Below are 19,778 nucleotides of genomic sequence, written 5' to 3'. Positions count from 1 at the left end.
AAATTTTCTGATCAAGGAGATTATGGGGCCAAAGAAGAAAGTGATCGATGATGTAGAGTGTGCCTAAGGAGAGTCACATGGAGAAAAAACATTCTCTCAGGCTTTCACAGAGAGCGCATTGGCCAAGCAATGGCCGTGACTCATCCACATGACTGACATTGACAAATGATCTACAATCTGAGGTACAGTATCTCAGGATAAGTCCAGAAAGGATCTTACTGACATTATCAGACCCAAAAGCTACATCTCTTGTTATGTAGGTCTTGTTTTATCTTGGTCTTTACCATCCAGCAGAAAAGTATAAAAATGAAATATAAGAAGTAAAGCCATGGTGTTATGTTGAGCTGTAGCGGACTCAGGTCACAATTTCTGACATTGCCAGTCAAGTGGAAGACCCAATACTATTATGGGCTACTGGACTCTTTTAGAATATTTACTGAGTTTACATAGCTATAATTCAAATGACAGAACTTAACAAAAAAAGGTATACAGATGAATGTCCATTTTGTATCTGTGTATTCAAAGTGGTTAGGATAGATATATAGTTACATTCTCTTAATGAATAGAGGGATTTGTTGTAATAGTGTTTGTAAATAGGATATCATGTCTGCATCTTGTACAGCAAATAACCATAGGAAGAAAGTATGCAACATGTTAATTATTGAAACTGTCTTACCAATTTGGTTTGCAACTGTCTCATTGCTATTTGTTTCTCAATAAACTTATGGAAAAAAAAACAAACTATACAAGATTGGACAAATAATTGAATGTTAACACTTGCTTTTAATGAACCTTAAAATTTTGTCTTCAAACTTCTTTTTAAAATTTAATTTAAAGACAGTATAATAACAATTGATAAGACATTAGAAACCATGCACATTTAAAAGACCAAGATGAGAGTAAGTCACCCATGGTTTTTTTATTACACATTGCTTTTCTCAGTACAGTTGTTTAATTTTTTTAAAGATTTTATTTATTTATCTATTTGATACAGGGTCTGACTATGCAGCTCAGATTTGTAGTGATTCTGCTGTGTCAGCATCCTCAGTGCTGGTATTACAGCTATGAGCCACCACACCCTATTTCAGTGGCAGGCTCTGAAGGCTCTGGATAGGAGCTGCATAGTATGCACTACTGGGAATTGAACCCAGGTCCTTGCTCTTTCCATGTAGGCACTTAGACCACTGAGTTATCTCCCCAGCCAACGCTATCTAATTTCAATAAAAATTTCACCAAGTATATAGGCTTATGATTCTTAAGATTCAAATGAAATAAACACCATAAACTAAAATACAACTCCAATATTTTTGTAAATTAAATGAGGATTTAAAAAGTGCAAAGACACTATTTCATCCACAGCTCTCTTGAAATCTATATTTTATTCAGTATTTTTTGTGTGAAAGGCTTCAGATTTATTTCACTCTTTCTATTTACATCTACATAAATTCTTGGTACTACAGAATTACTGCATATCAACTTTCAGCATTTTAATTTAATATATTTTATGAAATTTAGAATTTTAAAAATTAAAAAAAATAATTATTTTGGCACAATGACTTATTTTCCACTTCTAGGATCACTACTATAATCCTCAAAAATGGAATCATAAAAAGCAAGACTTCACAATGTATTTATATCTAGTGCTCACTGGGTTGACGACTGCTAGTGTTACTGCTGCTGTCACTATGGCTTGGGCCTGGACTGTACAACAACCTCTTGGGAGTTGTGGGTCGTTGGAACCTCTTCTGTGGTGGAGTTAAGCCTCAGGCATCTTGGCAGCTGTAGGAGAACAGAATCTTTGGATGGATGCTTCTGGGAAAGCTTTGCTTGTTTGCAGCAGCTGGAAAATGTTTTTCATGAGTATCTATCAGTTGTGACATCATTTCCCTGTGGTAACATGAACTCATCTCCAGATTCTTTATAGACAAACCACTCTGGACCCCAGTTCTTCAATGGATTCACAGCAGCCAAAAGTGCCTGCTCTTTAGCCCAGCAGACTTCCAGGCACGATGTCCCTGACCATTGGGATGTGCCTCTGGGCATTCTGCTATGATGATGACCTGCAGGACCCTGCACCCATGACTCTTCCTCCCTTGGACATGGGCAGCATCCCCTGGAAGCCATTGTATGAGCAGAATGCAAGTATGAGCACCTCACCAAGGCAGAGGAAGAAGAGGCCATTGTACCCCCCACAGCCATGACCTTGGCCACTACCAGGGCCACTGATAGCATGGACAAGGTCCCGGTGATGAAGGCCAAAGTTACTGATGTCATCATGAATTCTCAGATCACAAAGTAGACCCAGGAGAGCATTCATTGTTTTGAGCAACAGGCAGGACTGAGAGATGCTGGCTACATACTGCACAAGGGCCTTCCCACCAAGGAGACCAAGTACATTTGCGTGGCAGAAGTACTTCACAGACTAAAACTGCAGAGTGGAGAGACTATGAAAGAAGAGAAGCAGCTTGCGTCAGGCCAGTCCAGCCCAGAATCACTTCTTATTCTTCCCCAAGCCGAAGTCCAGAGTTGGTTTCTGGTTCTTCCACAGCCTTAACTGACCCAAATCCTAGCATCATGGATCCTGGAAGTGAGGTCAAGGAAAGACTCTCATTAGACAAATGGAACATGTTTGGACTAAACCCCCTCCAGAAGTCTGATGCTGGAGACTTTTCTGTCCAGGCCTACAATGATCCCCAGAAGCCCTCTCCCATGGAGCTGATCCAGGATCAGGGCACCTGAATGGCTGAAGATCCAGAAGCCTTCAAGCTGTCCAAGATAGATATCCCTGTGACAGAAACAAAGAAATCACCACTGGACCCATAATCTCAAACTGCATGATTTAAGTGCGCTCATGCCCATTGGCTTCTAGAGTATTTTCTGTCCCAGGGACTCTGGGTAGAAGGTTTCTTGTACCCACTCCCCTTGGCTCTGACATAAGAATGGCATTTTTTTCCAGAAATGGTGTATTTTTAATAGTAGTGTCTCTGAAATAGACAGTACTGCTGGAGACACAATTAAGTTTTGAAGAACATGAGTGAAAAGCTTGTACTTATGTGGAAGGAGTCATCTTGCATTGCTTTAGACTAAAAACCTCTGAGTAGTGATTTGGGGGACCTCGTGACCTATTTTTGTATCATATATCTGAGACAAGAGCTTCAACTTTTGCTTACTAGGTAAATAATGTTCATGCTGTTTCAAAGCTGACGCTCTTAGATTGTTTTATCATGATGAACAAACAAGCAGTGACAAATCATAGTGTAGAGGCCCCACTAACTCAGTTGGGCAGCGGTGGCCCTTCTGATGGGGCTGCACTCCCGCCTTAGCATTTGGACCCAAGACCATCTGTGATCTGGGTACAGTGCACAGGCAGGCAGGGAGGGATCTCATATGGAGTGACCTTACTTTTTAGTCCTAAGTCACCATTCTGTCCTGCAGCCATTCCTTTGTGCCTCTTCACACCTCCTGGACTACTGCCATAGGAGAGATACTTCATTTTATTGTATAACAGGCATGTTTCATATCCTTTCTTGTACTTTAAAATGAAGTTGGTCTAGATTGCATTTGATTGAAAACTAATGGACATAGCTCAGTCTTCTCACTTCATTCCAATATTTCCTATGGGCAACACTAGGAGTGAAACTGGGGCCTTGGATCTGCTAGGTAGGCACAGCCCCACTGAGTTATACCCCCAGTCCCAGATACTAAAATTTCTATAATAAAGATGATTAGTACAGTTACAGAAAAAAAAATGTATTTATTTACCAACAACATTCCATAAACACATGGTTGCTTACATTTAATAAAAAGAGAATAACATGACATTTAGATTTAAGAGATATAAATGTAAGAAAAATAGTAAAACTGAAAGTCAGGTTAGCATAGAAAATTAGATAATATATAGCTAGTGACCCTCAATTACTATTAAAATTAGAACACAAGTGTTTGCTACATTTAAATGATGGACACTAGATTGATCACTTTATTTTTTTAGTTTCTCATTATTCTGGCTATCTCTAAGGTATCTAGTATGTAACACTCTTAAATAATCTCCTAAGTTTTTTGCCCTGTTGCCACAAAATTTCTTTGGGTTAGTTAACTAAATGTTAGCCCATATGTTGCCCTTAAGAGATTTTACTGATGAATAACTATTTCAAATAAGTTAAAAATGTTAAATGGTAGATTATGTTGGTGAATTTCTTCTAATCACACGTATCATTTAAATCTGGGTCTAATGGTCAAAGTTAGAGTAGTCAAAAATTTAAGGATAAGACAGATTTATCCTGAGGAAGATTCTTTGCAAGTGGCTTTCAATCTGGATGGATCCTGAGAGGCAAAGAACATAGAGATCTTAACTTCTGACTGACAGTACAACAGTGCTGGAGCCAAATTTATGTGTGTTATTTTGTGGTACTAATACTAATTTTGTGGTAATTTATTACATATTTATAAAAATGAATGCACTATCAAACAAGTACATGATACTTGAAGTTCTTTCCTGCAGAAAAGTCCTGTACTTGTCTGTGGTCTTCCTTGTCTGACATGCATCTCAAGGTAGGTAAATCTCTGAAGAGTATTCAAATTTCAAAGACATTACTCATATACCTTGCCAGTTGACTTGTGTGCACATAATTTACATGGATACAGGGGCTGCCTGCATTCATGGACTGACTGGGAGAAAAGTAGAATCCTTCAGAATCAATATTCAACACAAGATGAGTTGAGAGAAAAATGATTGAGACTAACATTCACTCATTAAACAGCCAGCACATGAAACGGAATCTTCCATGCTCAGCAATTGGTCAAGCAAACTCTGGGCTTGCTTTAGTATATTTATTCTGGATAATTTTAGAATCATATTTAATTTCTGTGTTTTGTACATTTATATTATGTATTTGTTTGATTGATTTGTGATTCTTGCCTTTCAAACAGACCTTGGAAGAAGTACATGGGGAAGCAGCTGCCAAAGAGGGAAGATGAAGGCAGGACCGTGAGCTCTGGGCCCCGGGCCTGTGTTGCTGCTCCTCATTCCTCTGCACAGTCCATTGATCAGACTTCTGCCCCATGTCTACACGTTCAAGAGCAGATGAGAAACGTAATTAACTAGGTACACAAGAGTAAACAATGAAAGGGAAATGAATTTAAAAGTATCTGTTGATCTATTTAAAATGAGCAGACATTTAGAGCATGTTTTATTCTCCTTTTCCACAATCATGACTTTTTTCTTATTTAGCCCTGTTCTTTTGCTGCTATTTTGCCTTGCGATAACATGAGTATTTTAGTTATTTTATGTTTTTCTAAGATGTGACAGTATATCAATCATCAAATAAACACAATTATGTAGTCTGTAAGATAGGAAAGTACTTAAAGTTCTTGTGAAAATCCAGTATAAAAATATTACATTTCCAGAACAAATAACAATTCCTCATACATATTATGTTTTGAATATGTTAATTGTATTAATTTCATTATTTCTGTTTTCAGTACTATAAAGGGTATAAAAGATTCTTGGCAGAGAAATGAGTCTCTCTAGAGTTAATATCTAAGACATATGTTGCTCTTAGTCCTCTCTATACAGCTTACATGGTAGTAATAAAAAACAAATAAAGGTAGAAGCTTTATACAGTCCTTATTCAAAAATCTTGGAAGCTCAAAATTATGGGAAGCATGTATTTCAGATTATTACTAAAAAAGAGAATTCTGTTGTTTAACATCAACCAATAACACATAGTTTAACCTTATAGCATAGCACATTATTTTATAGCATCTCTTTAACTAGTGTGAAATACAAATATTTTTGTATGGCAGAAAGAATTCAAAACTGAAGAACAACACATTGTTTTATATAAAGACTAGAGCAGCAACAACTATTACAATACATGTATTATATAATATCAATCAAATTAACTTTGAGCCCCTGACACATGGTACTTATTCTCAAGATTTTTTTTTCAGAACCAGGGATTGAACTCGGACTGTTAACTAAATTATGTGCTACCTTACTACTAGCTGCTTATTGTCCTGTATCATAAGCATGCTATGAACTTCTGCATGGCTATTTATATTCTAAGGAAAAAATTATACAATTCCTAATTTGCTTCACAGAATAGAAGGAAATAGAAGTACATTCTTATACCCCCAAGAGCAAATTTTGGTAAAAAGAATGAATTCTACAGGAAAAGACCTAGCAAGAAATTAAGGGTAATAGATGGGAAAAGAAATACATTTGTAATAATAGAGACATAAATTTCCCAATTATCTCTATCTTATTATTTTGCTGGTTTGCTCATTAGTTTGCTGGTTTAGATCTAAGCATTCCATAAGTGTCTTTATAGTAACATTTTTTGGTATTGAAAAGACTACTTGGGGCTGGGGAGATAGCTCAGTAGAATAAGTACTTGTCTGGCAAGTGCAAGGGCCTGAGTTCAATTCCCGATACTGAAAAAAAGAAAGAAAGAAAAAGAAAAAGAAAAAAGAAAGAAAGAAAAGAAACAATTACTTGTAGTTACATTATGTATAATATATGCCTGCAATCTTTCCCCAGATCCAATGGTTTATTAAAGTTTATACATATTTTAAAAATAAATCATTCTAACAGATTATTAATTAAGTTCTGAAAGTCAAATTTTTCCACCAGAGCTATTAAAGTTCTCGTGCTAAAATGCACATTAGACCAGGTGTGATCATGCACACCTGTAATCCCAGCACTTTGGAGACTGAGACAGGCGGATTGTTGTGTTTGAGACCAGTCTGGGCTACAAAGTGAGTTCAATGCCAGCCTGAACTGCATCGCTAGACCCTGTCTCAAACAAAAACAAACAACTAAATAAAATGCCATGTCATTACATCACCCAAGAATACTGGTTTTCTTTCTAAGTTTTGCAGTGTGAGCCGAGTTCAGACGAACACGGACTTGAAAATGTTCTGTTAGTGTTTGGGAAGAGTGACTTTGGATACTTGCTTGCTCTGCGCTTGTCACTGTGTAGTGCAACCGATATTAGCTCATAGTTATGAATGCTTCAGAAAGTGAGCATTGGAGTTAGAGGGTTGAGTTAGAGTTCAGTCTTTTTTACTGAACTAGACTTGGAAAAACAGGTGACTGGCATTATATTAGGTTCACACAACTCATACATAACACCATAGATCGGAGCCTTAAATCAACAGACATTTACGATCTCAGTTATGGAGTTCAGGAGTCAAAATCAAATTGTGGGCTGGGCCATTAGTTTTCTGAGAAGCATTAAAGCTTTCTGCTTCTAGGTCTGGAGTAGTGGGTGCCAGTCCTGGGCCTACCACGGCTTACAGATGCATCACTTTTACTTCCACCTTCGTGTGTTTTTCTTTGTATGTCTTTTTTCTTTTTGTGTGTATTCCTCCTTGTAAAGACACCCGGCACAATGAATCAGAGCCTGATTGCAAAGACTTTTTTTCCAAGTAAGGTCAATTCCTTGGGTTCTAACTGTTAGGATTTTGGTGTTTTATTCTAAGAGCTGCAGTTCAGTCCACAGTAGTTGCATGATTAGTGAAGAACAAGCCTTGTGTTTTTTTCATATGTGTTTTAAATATTTTATTTTATTGGCCGTGACTCATCCACATGGCTGCACTGACAAAGGTTCTACAAGCTGAGGTACAGGATCTCAGGATAAATCCTGAGGGCATTTCACTGACCTTCTCAGACCCAAAAGCTACAACTCTTGTTGCATAGGTCCTGCTTTACCTTGGTCTTAACCATCCAGTAGAAAAGTATGAAGACGAAATATAGGAAATAAAGCCATGCTGTTATGTTGAGCTGTGGGGGACTCAGGTCAATAATTTCTGACATTGCCAGTTAAACAGAAGACCCAACGCTATTATGGGCTACTGGACTCTTTTAGAATATTTTGCTGAGTTTACACACTCATAATATTCAATAACGGAACTTAGGAAAAATGGGGTATACCGATGAATGTCCATTTTGTATCTGTGTATTCAAAGTGGTTAGGATAGATATATAGTTGCATTCTCTTAATGAATAGAATGACTTTTTCTAATGGTGTTTGTAAATAGGATCACAAGTCCGCATCTTGTATAGCAATTAACCACTAAGAAGAATATATGCAGTGTATTATTTGTTGAAACTGTACTTCCAATTTGATTTGAAACTGTCTCATTGCTATCTTTTTATTAATAAAACTTTGAAAAAATATTTTATTGAAAGGTTTTTAATGTGAAAAGGGTACAGAAATAGTGATGACATTAGGATGACCAAGTCAGCATTCCACATGACAAAAATCAATACAAAACAAATTTATACAATAAATGTACCAGTACCAAACAAGATATTTGAAATTAAGTCCAGGCTAAATATATATACAGTGGTCTCACAAAAAGCTTTGGCAAAATTATTGTCTAAAATACTAACATGCCAACCTTTCTGATTGTAAACTGCCTTATTCCCTTTTGAGGGAACTTCTATAGAGTGAGAAAAGAACTGGAATAACAAAGACTTTAAAAGACAGTGAAAAATATATTTGTAATGCAATTCTGCATAGACTATACATAGTAAATTTTACTACTCAAAATATTTGAAAACATAATACTATCCTGAATAAGAGTGAAAACTTAATCAAAGAAAAAATGTTCATCATTTGCATAGCACCATTAGAAAACTGGTGAGATTTGGAGGAGGCAAGAAAGATACATCATTCATTTAAAATTTATTCAGAAATGTTCATAAGATTGTAAATGACTCCTTATATCATCTTAAAATTGTGTAACATGTATATGCTCTCTACTATTAAACAGAAGACAAAAGAATACCATGAAGAAAGTGATTCTCAAATTGGGGGCCAAATGCCAAAAAGCATTCTAATGTGGTCTCAGTGATACCCATTCTACACAAGTTCCCTGTATGACTGTTCTACATTCTGAAATGCCCCGAGGGAAAGTGCAATAGTTGAGAGCAGGATCACAAGCGTGTTTCTGACATGGCAGAATTCTCTGTAAGTTTATGTTGTGAATATTGCTAAAAACAGTTTAAAGAACTCTGACAGAAAATGACAGAAAACGCTCCTATGTATTTCATGTGCTATCCTACTAAACAAACTTAACTAAGGTGGCAAAACTATGATTCATGTATGTTCTGAATATGTATTCAAAATTGTTATTTTATGGATTTCCCTGAAGATCACATCAACTAGGTGCTAAAAGTACAGATAATACAGTTTGACACAAAAAAAATGGCAAAGAAATTCTATTGAAAAGGCAAATTATTTTCCTGTTTTATAGCAAGAAATAACAAGGAAAATCCCACAGATTCCATCTCCACTCAACAAATGGAATGTGTTTACAAGTTAGGTTACCAAACCATCACCTCATCATTATTTAAGTGAAATTGTAAACAGTAAGTCTATCAACAACAAAAAAATTCAGTACTCTCTATCATAAACTGAAACAATCAAGTAGTATATCTATATTTAAGTACAAACATGAAATTAAAATTAGCTTCTAAAAATTCTGAAGTGGTCGCCTGAAGCCCAGCTGGTAACAAGTGTTTCCTCCCATGCAATAGCAAGGTAAGCAGAATGCATGGAGGGGTAGTGAGGATCAGACCCACTCTTCTTCATACATTGTAAGAAGATTGCTGTACTCAAAACACAAAAAATCACATTCCATCTTCCTCACAATGTTCTTGTCTTCCAGAGGGAGGTGGACAGGTTCTTGAGTAAACTGTGAATCAAAGTTGTCCAAACCAAAATCTCTAGAAATATTTACTTTAAAGGGAGGCACTACATGCTTTTGCTCCATCAGGTCCCAGTCCACATTCGGAAAGAATGGGTAGTGCTGAATGTCTGCAAACCTTCTTTGGTGATGACAACCAAATCTCTCCTTCAGGTCCGTGTTCAGAAAACCCTGCAGAACATTTGCAGCTTCTACAGATAGATAATGTGGAACATGAAAATTGCTTTCTGCAATAAGCTGCAGGACATAAGTGATTGCCTTTTCATCAGGAACATCAGGCATCTCAGTAATAGGAAAGGGAGACTTTCTGGCCCATCACACTAAGCATCTTCCTAAGTCACAGAGTTGGTCTGGTTCCTCTCTCAGCCTTGAGATCTGGCCTCATCTGCCCAGAGTGCTGGGATCACAGTCACACACCATCTTGCCAGAGTCAGCATACTATTTGGAAGGAGTAAAACTGGGACAAGTTTGATGATCTGATGCACAGTTGTCACATTCACTTTTAAAGGAACACGTGTGCATTGACATTTTGCATGTGCTTGGCACAGTGCTGAGGGATCTTTTCCATTCAAGGATACAACCCCAGTGACAGAGGACCTCGCACCAGGTCCCACTTCCTAAAGCTTCCACTTAGGAAGCAGTGCTAGGATGGGGAACCAAGCCTTTAACACATGGATCTTCGGTAGAAGTTTAAGATCAAACTACAGTCAGGAATAGTGGTGGACAGCTGTAATCCCAGGACATGGGAGACCTAGGCAGGAAGATTGGTGTGAGTTTGAGATCAACCTGTGCTATATAGTGAGCCCTGTGCATGTGACATTTTGCCCTTCCCCATGTTCCCAAGTCCCACAGCTGGGCAGCACTGTGCACACAGAGCATGTAATGTACCAGACTGTGCCTGAATTGAAGGAATTCCAATCATTTATTGTTTTATTTTTTAACATTAATTTTACTAAGAAAGAAGTAGCAATGAGACAGTTTCAAAATAGGTTAGGAGGAAAGTTACAATAATTAATACATTGCATATTGTTGTCTTTGTAGTAGTCATTCATAATACAAGATACAGACACGATATCTCATCCAAACACTTAGTTCAAACTTTCTTCTTGTTGAACTAAGAGAAAGTAGTTGTATATCTATGCTAACTATTTTGCATATACATATATATTTTTTTCTGAAATCTCTACTATCTCTTATCTCAGAGAACTGTAATATTCCTTGAAAAGATCTCTGACTTCTTTAGTTAGATGAATTCCAAGGCATTTCATTTTCCACGGTGCTATTGTAAAAGGTATTGTTTCTCTAATTTCCCTCTCAGTGTGTTTGTTATGTGTGTAGAGGAATGCTATTGGCTTTTGGGTACTGACTTTGTATCTTACTTTGGTACTGAATTTGTGAATTAATTTTCATAGTTTCTTAGTGGTGTTTTTTGGGTCTTCCAAGTAAAATATTATGACATCTTCAAATAATGATAGTTTAACTTCTTCTTCACCTATTCTTATTTCTTTCTCTTGTCTAATGGCTCTAGCTAATGATTCCAGAACTACATTGAATAGAAGTGGTGATAGAGGACATCCTTGTCTTGTACCAGATCTGAGTGTAAAAGATTTCAGTTTTTCCCCATTTATAATTATGTTAGCGATTGGGTTGTCATAGATGGCTTCTATCAGATTGAGTTAGAGGCCATAAATTCCAATTTTCTGTAGACTTTGAACATGAGTGAGTGTAGGATGTTGTCAAAAGCCTTTTTGGCATCAATTGGGATGATCGTGTGGTTAAGGACTTGGCTCTATTTATATAGTGTATTACATTTAGAAGCTTGTGTATATTGAACCAATTTTTTTAATCAACAATATATGTTTTATTCATTTTATGAGAAAAAGATAAAATAGCAATGAAACAGTTGCACAACAGGTGAGTAGGACAATTACAGTAATTAATACAGTGCATATTGTTGTCTTTGTGGTATCAACAATATTTTTTACTTGGTTAATCACCCAAACTGGTTAACCAACAATATTTTCTAAGCATTTAGTTTTTATCCTTATTATCATAATAAGGTCAATATTAATGCTTTTTTCTTATCAAACTTGCTTCATCAAATTCAGGCTAGAAGGCATTAAAACTCCCTACCTTAAAGAAGCGTTGTCAGAACAGCAACCCAAAGGGGAAAAAAGAGTCTATCTTAGCTTTTGAATTTAAAACAGAAATTGTTTATTATTTATTCATTTATGTATGTATGCATTTGGCAGAACTAGGATTGAACTCAGGCCTTTGTGCTTGCCAGGTAGGATTTTTTTTTTTTTTTTTTTTTTTTTTTGCATACCACGGATTGAACTCAGGACCCTATGCTTGCTAGGCAAGCGCTTATTCTACTGAGCTATCTCTCCAGCCCAGGAATTATTTAAAAATGTAGGTTTGTAATTATTTATGGTGAGACCAAAAGAATAGGAGGCAATTGACCTCTGAAAAGCTAAGCTTCTTAGACAATTTCTGACCCCACGAGGAAGGAGCTCCCTGTACCATGCAGGCCCCATCGGGGACATCAAGAACTTTCGGAGGCAGAAAGAGCAGAGGGAATGCTGGGAAGGAATAGGAAGGCATGCTGAGAAGTTTGTTGTACGTATGTTGTTAAAATTACACAGGTTTACTAGCTTAGAAAATAGTTAAGAACATTAAAATTGTTTTTAAGGGCCCGGGGAGATAGCTCAGTAAAATAAACGCTTGCCTGGCTATTGAACCATCCTTGCATCCCTGGGATGGATCCTACCTGGTCATGGTGTATAATCTTCTTGATGATTTGCTGCATTCTATTTGTTAGGATTTTTGTATCTATGTTCATGAGGGACTCTGGTCTGTAGTTGTCTTCTTTAGATGTGTCTTTCCCTAGTTTTAGTATCAGTATAATACTTACTTCTAGGAATGATTTGGAGAGGATTGCTTCCTTTTCAATTTCATTGAAGAGTTTGAGGCATATTGGAATTATATCTTGTGTAAATTTCTTATAGAATTCACCTGTGAATCCATCAGGACCTGGACATTTATTTTTCAGTAGGTTTTTTAATACATTTTGTATTTCATTGACTTCTATTGGGTTATTGAGAGCTGCTATGTCTTCTTGATTCAGGTTTGGTAACAAGGAATGTGTCCATTTCTTCTGAGTCTTCTATTCTGTGAGAGTAAAAATTATCATTGTAGCTGTTGATGATCTGAATTTCAGCAAGGTCCCTGTTAATTTCACCCTTTTCATTCCTTATTGCTTGTATTTGAGTCCTTCCTTTCTCTTTTAATGAGGTTACCTAGGGGCTTATCAATTTTATTTAATCTTTCAAGGAACCAGATTTTCAATTCATTAATTCCTTGAATTGTTTTCTTCATCTCAATTGAATTAATTTCTGCTCCTTTTTTTTTTTTTTTTAATTTCCTCCCATCTTTGGGCTTTGGGTTTTGTTTTCTTCCCTTTTATGGACATTTGACTTGCAGCATTAGTGTATTTATTTGTGCCCATTCAGTCTTCCTAATATGTGAGTTCATAGCTATAAATTTCCCTCTTAGAGCTGCTTTCATTCTATCTTATAGATTCCGATAAATCCTGCTTGAATTTTCATTGAATTGTAGATAATGTTTAATTTCTTGTTTAATTAAAAGAAATGGTCATCTATGACTCATTGGCTGCCGAGGTGGTTGTTTTTCAATTTCCATATATTTATAGGGTTTTTCTAGTTTCTTTTGTCATTTATTTTCAGTTTCATTGCACTGTGGTCAGATAACATCCATGAGATAATTTCTGCTTCCTTACTTATACTTAAGCATGACCTATCTTATAGTATGTGATATATTTTAGAGAATGTCCCATGTGCAGCTGAAAAAAATGTATATTCAGCTGTGGTTGGGTTGAATACTCTGTATATGTCCACTAAATTCATTTCTTCCAAGTTCTGGTTCAGTTCTGCTACTTGTTTAGTGATTTCTTGTCTGCTTGTCCTATCATTTTGGGATAAGTTCTCCTTTTAAGGTTGTGGCATTGGATATTAGACTTTTCATGTCCATTAAGATTTGTCTTATATAGTTGGGTGTTCTCATGTTTGGTGCCTACATATTTATGAGTGCTACCCCTTTCTCTTGGATTTTTCCCCTAACAAGCATGTAGTGACCTTTATTTCATTTGGAGATTCTTGTTTTGAAGTTGAGTTGTTTGGGAAAAGAATTGCTACCCATCATTCTTTCTGATGTTCAGGGGAGTGTGCTATTGTTTTCTACCCTTTGACTTTGAGTCTATGAATTTCTTTATGAGTTAAGTGTGTTTCTTGTATACAGAATATTTTTTTTTCTTTTCAAAGTTTTATTGATAAACATATAGCAATGAGACAGTTTCAAATCAAATCGAAAGCACAGTTTCAACTATACAGAATATTGTTCGATTTTATTTCCTAATCCACTGTGACAAACTATTTCTTTTAATTTTTTTAATTGAGTCCATTACATTGATAGTTATAACTGAGACATATTGATTGATGATTGACATGTTATGTATCTACTGTTGTTTATCCCTTTTTCTCCTGTTTAACTCTTTGTTGCATTTACTGCTTTCTTTCTGTTCTCATTCGTGAAGTTCTGGTAATTTTGTTCCCTCTCTAGAATATCTCTTAGTGATCTGTGTAGGTTTGGCTTTGTCATCAAGAAATTATTTAGTTGTTCTTTGTCACGGAAGTATTTCACTTCTCCATCAAACTTGAAAGAGAGTTTTCCATAATACAGTGGTCTGGGCTGGAATTTGTTTTCATAGAGGACTTGAAGTACTCTGCTCCATGCTCTTCTTGGCTTCGTGTTTGTGAAGAGAAGTCTGCCATTATTCTGATAGGTTTTTCTTTAAATATGATGTTTCTTTTCTCTAGCAGCTTTCGGTATATTGTTCTTGTGCTGGATTTCTGGGATCTTGAATATTATATGTCTCAGTGTGTTTTTAATTGGGTTGATGTTCTTTGGAGTTCTGTATGCTTTGGTTACCTGGATTGTTTCCTCATAAATGGGAAGTTTTCTGCTATTACTTCTGCCCATATTCTTTTTATATCATTTGTATTGGCTCCTTCTTTCTCATTGATGCCTATTTCTCACATTGTTCATCTTTCCATCATCTTGTAGGTGATGAATTATGTTTTCCTGCATCCTAGGTGTTTTTAGAGAGCTTTTCTTACCTTTTCACTGGCTTTGACAGTGTCTTCAAGATCTGAAACTCTGTCTTTACTTTCATTTAAATGGTTTTCCAAGCTTGTGATTGAGATTTTCAGTTCCTCTATACCTCTTTGACTCTGCTTCATGTGATCTCTTTCTTTCCTATATTGCTAATTCAAGGGTCCCATAATTTTTCTATACTCTTCTAATTTTTATGTGTCTTCTGTAGAAGAAGTTTTTAATTCTTTCATTATAGTTATCCTCTATTTTTAACATCACAGATTATTTCCGATCTGATTTCCTCTATATGTTACTGCTGTTGATTCTTTATTTCAGATGCTACTAATTCAGAGGTTTCTTTTCTTATTGCAGAGGTTACTTCTGATCTGATTTTCTCCACACATTTCTGCAGTTTTTTGTTTTTGTTTTTGCTTTTTTTTACCTCAGACTCTATGGTTTCAGATATTTCATCTGTGTGATTCCCAATTTCTTCTGTGCTAGCATCTCTTGCATTTGTTCTGGGTTGGGCTTGGCACCTGGGATTGTATTTTGCTCCTTCTCTTTGTCATTTTTTTAGAGCATTGTCCTCTGACCTTTGGTGTAGAGCTTTGGTACAGTTATGACCTTTGGTACAGATATAACCACCTACCAAAATTCTTACCCAAGAGAAATTATATGGTTAAGGCAGTTATAGTTTTGTATTTAAAGAGCTACAATTAGGAACACACATAATGGGTAGATATTTAGCAATTGACAAACTTTTGTAACTAATGGATTTGTATTTTAGATAGTAAGAGCAAACAATATATCTGTATAGCTAAGCAGATATTAAATTGGGTATTTGTATTTAAGGGATCTCTCCTAAATTCTGTCTGATCACTTCTCCTTGTTACACCTGGTATATTCCAGTCAGATTAGGTCACCCCAGTTAACTTTTGCCCCTCTCTCTCAGTCAAGAGTGTCGAGGGAGGATGCTGCTATATATCTGAGTCTAGCAAAGTGCCTCAGCTTAAGGGGTGTGGATCTACAATGTTTGAATTCATCCTGAAGTGCCTGGCTTGGGTCTGGCTCCTGTATCCTGCTTCTTTATGCTGCATCCCATGGAAGTGAATCCACTGCACTCCTCTGGCAAGATGTTCTGTTCCTGGATTAGCTAGCTGGTTTTGGCCCCTAGCATCTCTGCAGGGACTTCAGTTGCATAGTTTCACCCCAGGCCTGTATGCTGGGCCTGGGCTGGGTCCAGAAGGGTCTGGCAGGAGGCAGAGCAGAAACTGTCCTACACAGAGGATGGGCCTGGGCTGGGTCCAGAGGGCCAAGAGCACTACCTTGATCCTGTTTTCAGAACAGAGCCACTGGAATTCCAATCTTTTAATGGACCTGCAAAGCATACCTGACCAACCTTTGCCATGGAGAGAAGCATTATCTTTATCTTCTTCATCAGCAAATGAATCTGCCTTTATCTCTTTTACTCCTTTTATCCTTGAAAGGTAGTTTGGAAGGAGCGTTCTTTCAATGAATTTGCTCAGAAGACACGCAAAATCTAAGATCTTTGTGGCTTGTTTACATTTTGATTTAGTTTTTGTTGGTATCGTGTTGTGTTTGTGCACTGCTAAGGATTAGGTCCAGGACTTTGCATTAAAATTTATCCTTCACCCTATTTGCTTATTTATTTTGAGATAGAGTCTAGTGAAGCCCCTAGATCAGCCAAGACTGGCCTCTAACTTGCCATCATCCTCTTGCCTCAGCCTCCCAAAAGGATGGAACACAGGTGTGTACTAACATTCCACACTGCTTCTTTTCAGTTGGTATTTATCTAAGTTTATTGCCACTTGTTGAGTTTCTAATCAGTTTAAGAAGAGTAATAAGATGATATTTTCTTGAACTCAGAAAAAAAAATAATCAATACTAGAACAGAGTAGACCCTCACTAAACAGATCCATTTTGATTATTAATTGGGTGAGTGGCTAAATAAACAAAGTCCTGAAAAACTTGAGACAAATCATAAAATTTGTCTGTAAGATATTGGTCTGCTAGTTGAGAATAACAAAATATGAGGCATTTTCTCCATCTTATTGGCATGCTTCTAATCTCTATTGATAATTAGTGCTTTTCATTTTTAATCACCCACATATAATGTCTCCAAGGGGATTATACACACCAGAGACCTTTCCCTCACATGACTGAACCCTAAAATCTGTCAGCACTTCCTTTACACCTTTGCAGTTGTAGTATGCATCCTAATATCTCTCTAATAATTCCAGAGAACTCACATCTCCATACTTCTTCTTGGATGGTCATGGATGGATGAGGAATTTGGAAAATTATCTTGCCTTCTTTTTCTTATTGCACATAAAAATATGTTAGGCATCAAGTTGAGTTGAGTTGGGGGGTTGACAGGACTTTAAAGTAGGTTGTTACTTGCTTAAACCCAATCAACTAACAAGCTACTGAGACAGAGCTGAAACCAGGCAGTCTAACCTCAAAGTCTAGATATGTAATTGAGGCAGGAAGCATACACTGAAGTAGGTGCGCTACTTGATTTGAGATGAGCAGGCCCTGTGATTTTGGCACTAAGCAGTAAAAAGTAAGCAAACATTTAATCAAAAGGGCAAGCTGTGACATGCCTTTAATTAATTAATTTATTTATTTTTGATGTATTTAAATACATTAAATATTTAATGTAATGCTTGTGTTTCAGCTTCCCAAGTGCTGGGATTACAGGCACCCACCATCATGTCCAGTCTCATTCACTGTCTCAGCATGCCCCAGGGGTGGAGTTAGCACTGCATGCCAGGGAATCAATCTAGGTCCCTGCATCTGCCAAAGCAGGTGCTTCAATCCACTGAACTGCTTGGCTGACCCCTACATGACTTATAGAACAAAAGCAAATAGTTAATCAAAGGAGAAATACCATGCACTCCCTGGGATAAGGAAGCAGGACCCATGGAAAACCAAGATGAGAACCCTTAAAAATAAAATGGTTCCTTTGTGCAGGGCTGCTCATCCATTGAGCAGCCATCTCTGTGGTCCTTAACAGACTAATCTAGGTTCTCTCCTCCTGGTGTCACAATATACTTCCTGAACTCATTCTTCTCCTTGAACAATGCCAGTGACTCTCCATCCATGATTTCTTATCTCCCTTGGATGCAGCAGGGCAACAATTATCCAAAGAAGAGGATAGTGGAAGGGGGAAGGGGAAGAGGAGAAGGAAGAAGATGAGGAAGGTGAAGAAGAGGAGAAACAGGAAGACAAGAGAAAAACCGTAACCTTAAAATATGTCAACTTGTTCTTAGTTTGACCCAACCAACACACTGAGGCTACGCAGAAGGAAACTGTTGACTTTAATCCACAGAGAAGTCTGGCTGCCTCCTCGAAGCCGTTTAGAAGGAAAGCAAAGTGACTGCCTGTGATTATAACAGATGCATACAGTGTTTTTGGAGAATCCACAGTGTATGAGAAGAGACAGACCTCAACGCATAAAAGAGAGGGACCCCTGGCACTTTCTCTTTAACTCCTGGCTTATGGCATAAGCAAGGATGGCAGAGTCTACAGGGACACAATGGGGTGGATAAGTCCAGAGGCCTCCAGGGGAAAATGCTCCAGTAGAAGAAGCAGTGGATGGTGGGTGCTACAACAGCTGGTGAATGGCTTCAGTGTTGGCAACTATAGGTCCCCTGGAGAAAGTGCTTGGCCAGAGAGCACTTTAGGAAATAGGGAAGGGCCAACTGAACCTGGAGCTTGGCTTCAACTCTGGGCTTTTTGTAGGATCTGCTGGTGTCTCAATGTGATCTGTGCTAGTGGCTCCACGGCAGTGTGCAACGGGAGGTGACTACGTGGGGCAGGCAACTGTGTGGGATCCTAAGCCCAGGGTGAAGGAGGAATGTGGGGACGCGTTGGCAGGGCCAGCTGCAGCAGAAGCATCCTTGGGCCAGTGGAGTACTTAGCGCTGGGTAAGGGACCAGGGCTGTACTGCGGGCTCACCTTCTCAGCCTCCGTCGGTCTGGTGGAGCCTGGACCGCCGCCCTTTCTGCCAGCCCCTGGCTGCCTGCCCCAATCCTTATTTTAAACCAGTTAGCTGAGGAGTCCATGCTTTTAACTATTGTGATTGTCAAAGGTTTGTAATAAAATACAGTACTCCTAATTGGGAATATACTAAAAAAATACATTTTTCTTAGAGTATTTATTGATTATGAATTCTATTTTTATTGTTGCCATTATTTGTCTTAGTCAATATTTATCATGTTCTTGTGTATGTTCTGCTATCTGTGGATCAACTGAAAAATTTGAGTAAAAATATAGCAAATATTTTCTGATTGTGTGTTTACAACTTACTGGAATTACATGTTTGAGTTAATTATATTATACTTATGCTCAGTTAAAATTAATTGAATATAATCCAGTTGTGGAAAAAAAATAAAGAATCTATAACCAAAAGGTTAAAATGGGTCTTTAAAAACTTGAATATTTTTTTAAAGATATACTGTTTCTTGGAAGTTTTTTATTTTGAGGGTATAGATTGCTAGCCCCTGGCCTGAGAACAAGGGATATTTACAACTTACATTCCTCTGGGCACACTCACGACTACATCTCCCTATGGATATGTCCTGGTATCTTTTTTCCTCTCTATAAATTGCAGTGCTGCTTTGTGTTCAATGAAGAGTGAACTAACAGCCTTCCCAATTTAGAAAGGTTGTAAATAAACTTTTTCTATTTTGGGAGGGTTCTTATCCTTTCAGAATGATAGGAGAAACCCAGATTCAACCCTGACCTTCTAGCCAGTTACAATCTTAGATGCACCTTACTAAGGAAAAAAAGAGAAAAAACAAAAGACAGAAAGGAGGGCCGGGGAGATGGCTCAGCAGAATAAGTGCTTCCCTGGCAAATGCAAG

General features: G+C 37.4%; 1 pseudogene; it reads left to right on the top strand.

Moving 5' to 3' along the window:
- The first annotated feature begins 1,952 nt into the window (after positions 1–1,952).
- On the top strand, positions 1,953–2,956 carry LOC101577286 (annotated as a pseudogene).
- Positions 2,957–19,778: the final 16,822 nt, after the last annotated feature.

This window comes from Octodon degus, unplaced genomic scaffold, assembly GCF_000260255.1.
Source record: "Octodon degus isolate 3935 unplaced genomic scaffold, OctDeg1.0 scaffold00277, whole genome shotgun sequence".
Taxonomy (NCBI): domain Eukaryota; kingdom Metazoa; phylum Chordata; class Mammalia; order Rodentia; family Octodontidae; genus Octodon; species Octodon degus.
The sequence above is the reverse complement of the archived record's forward strand: the minus strand, read 5'-3'. Positions and strand labels throughout refer to the sequence as shown.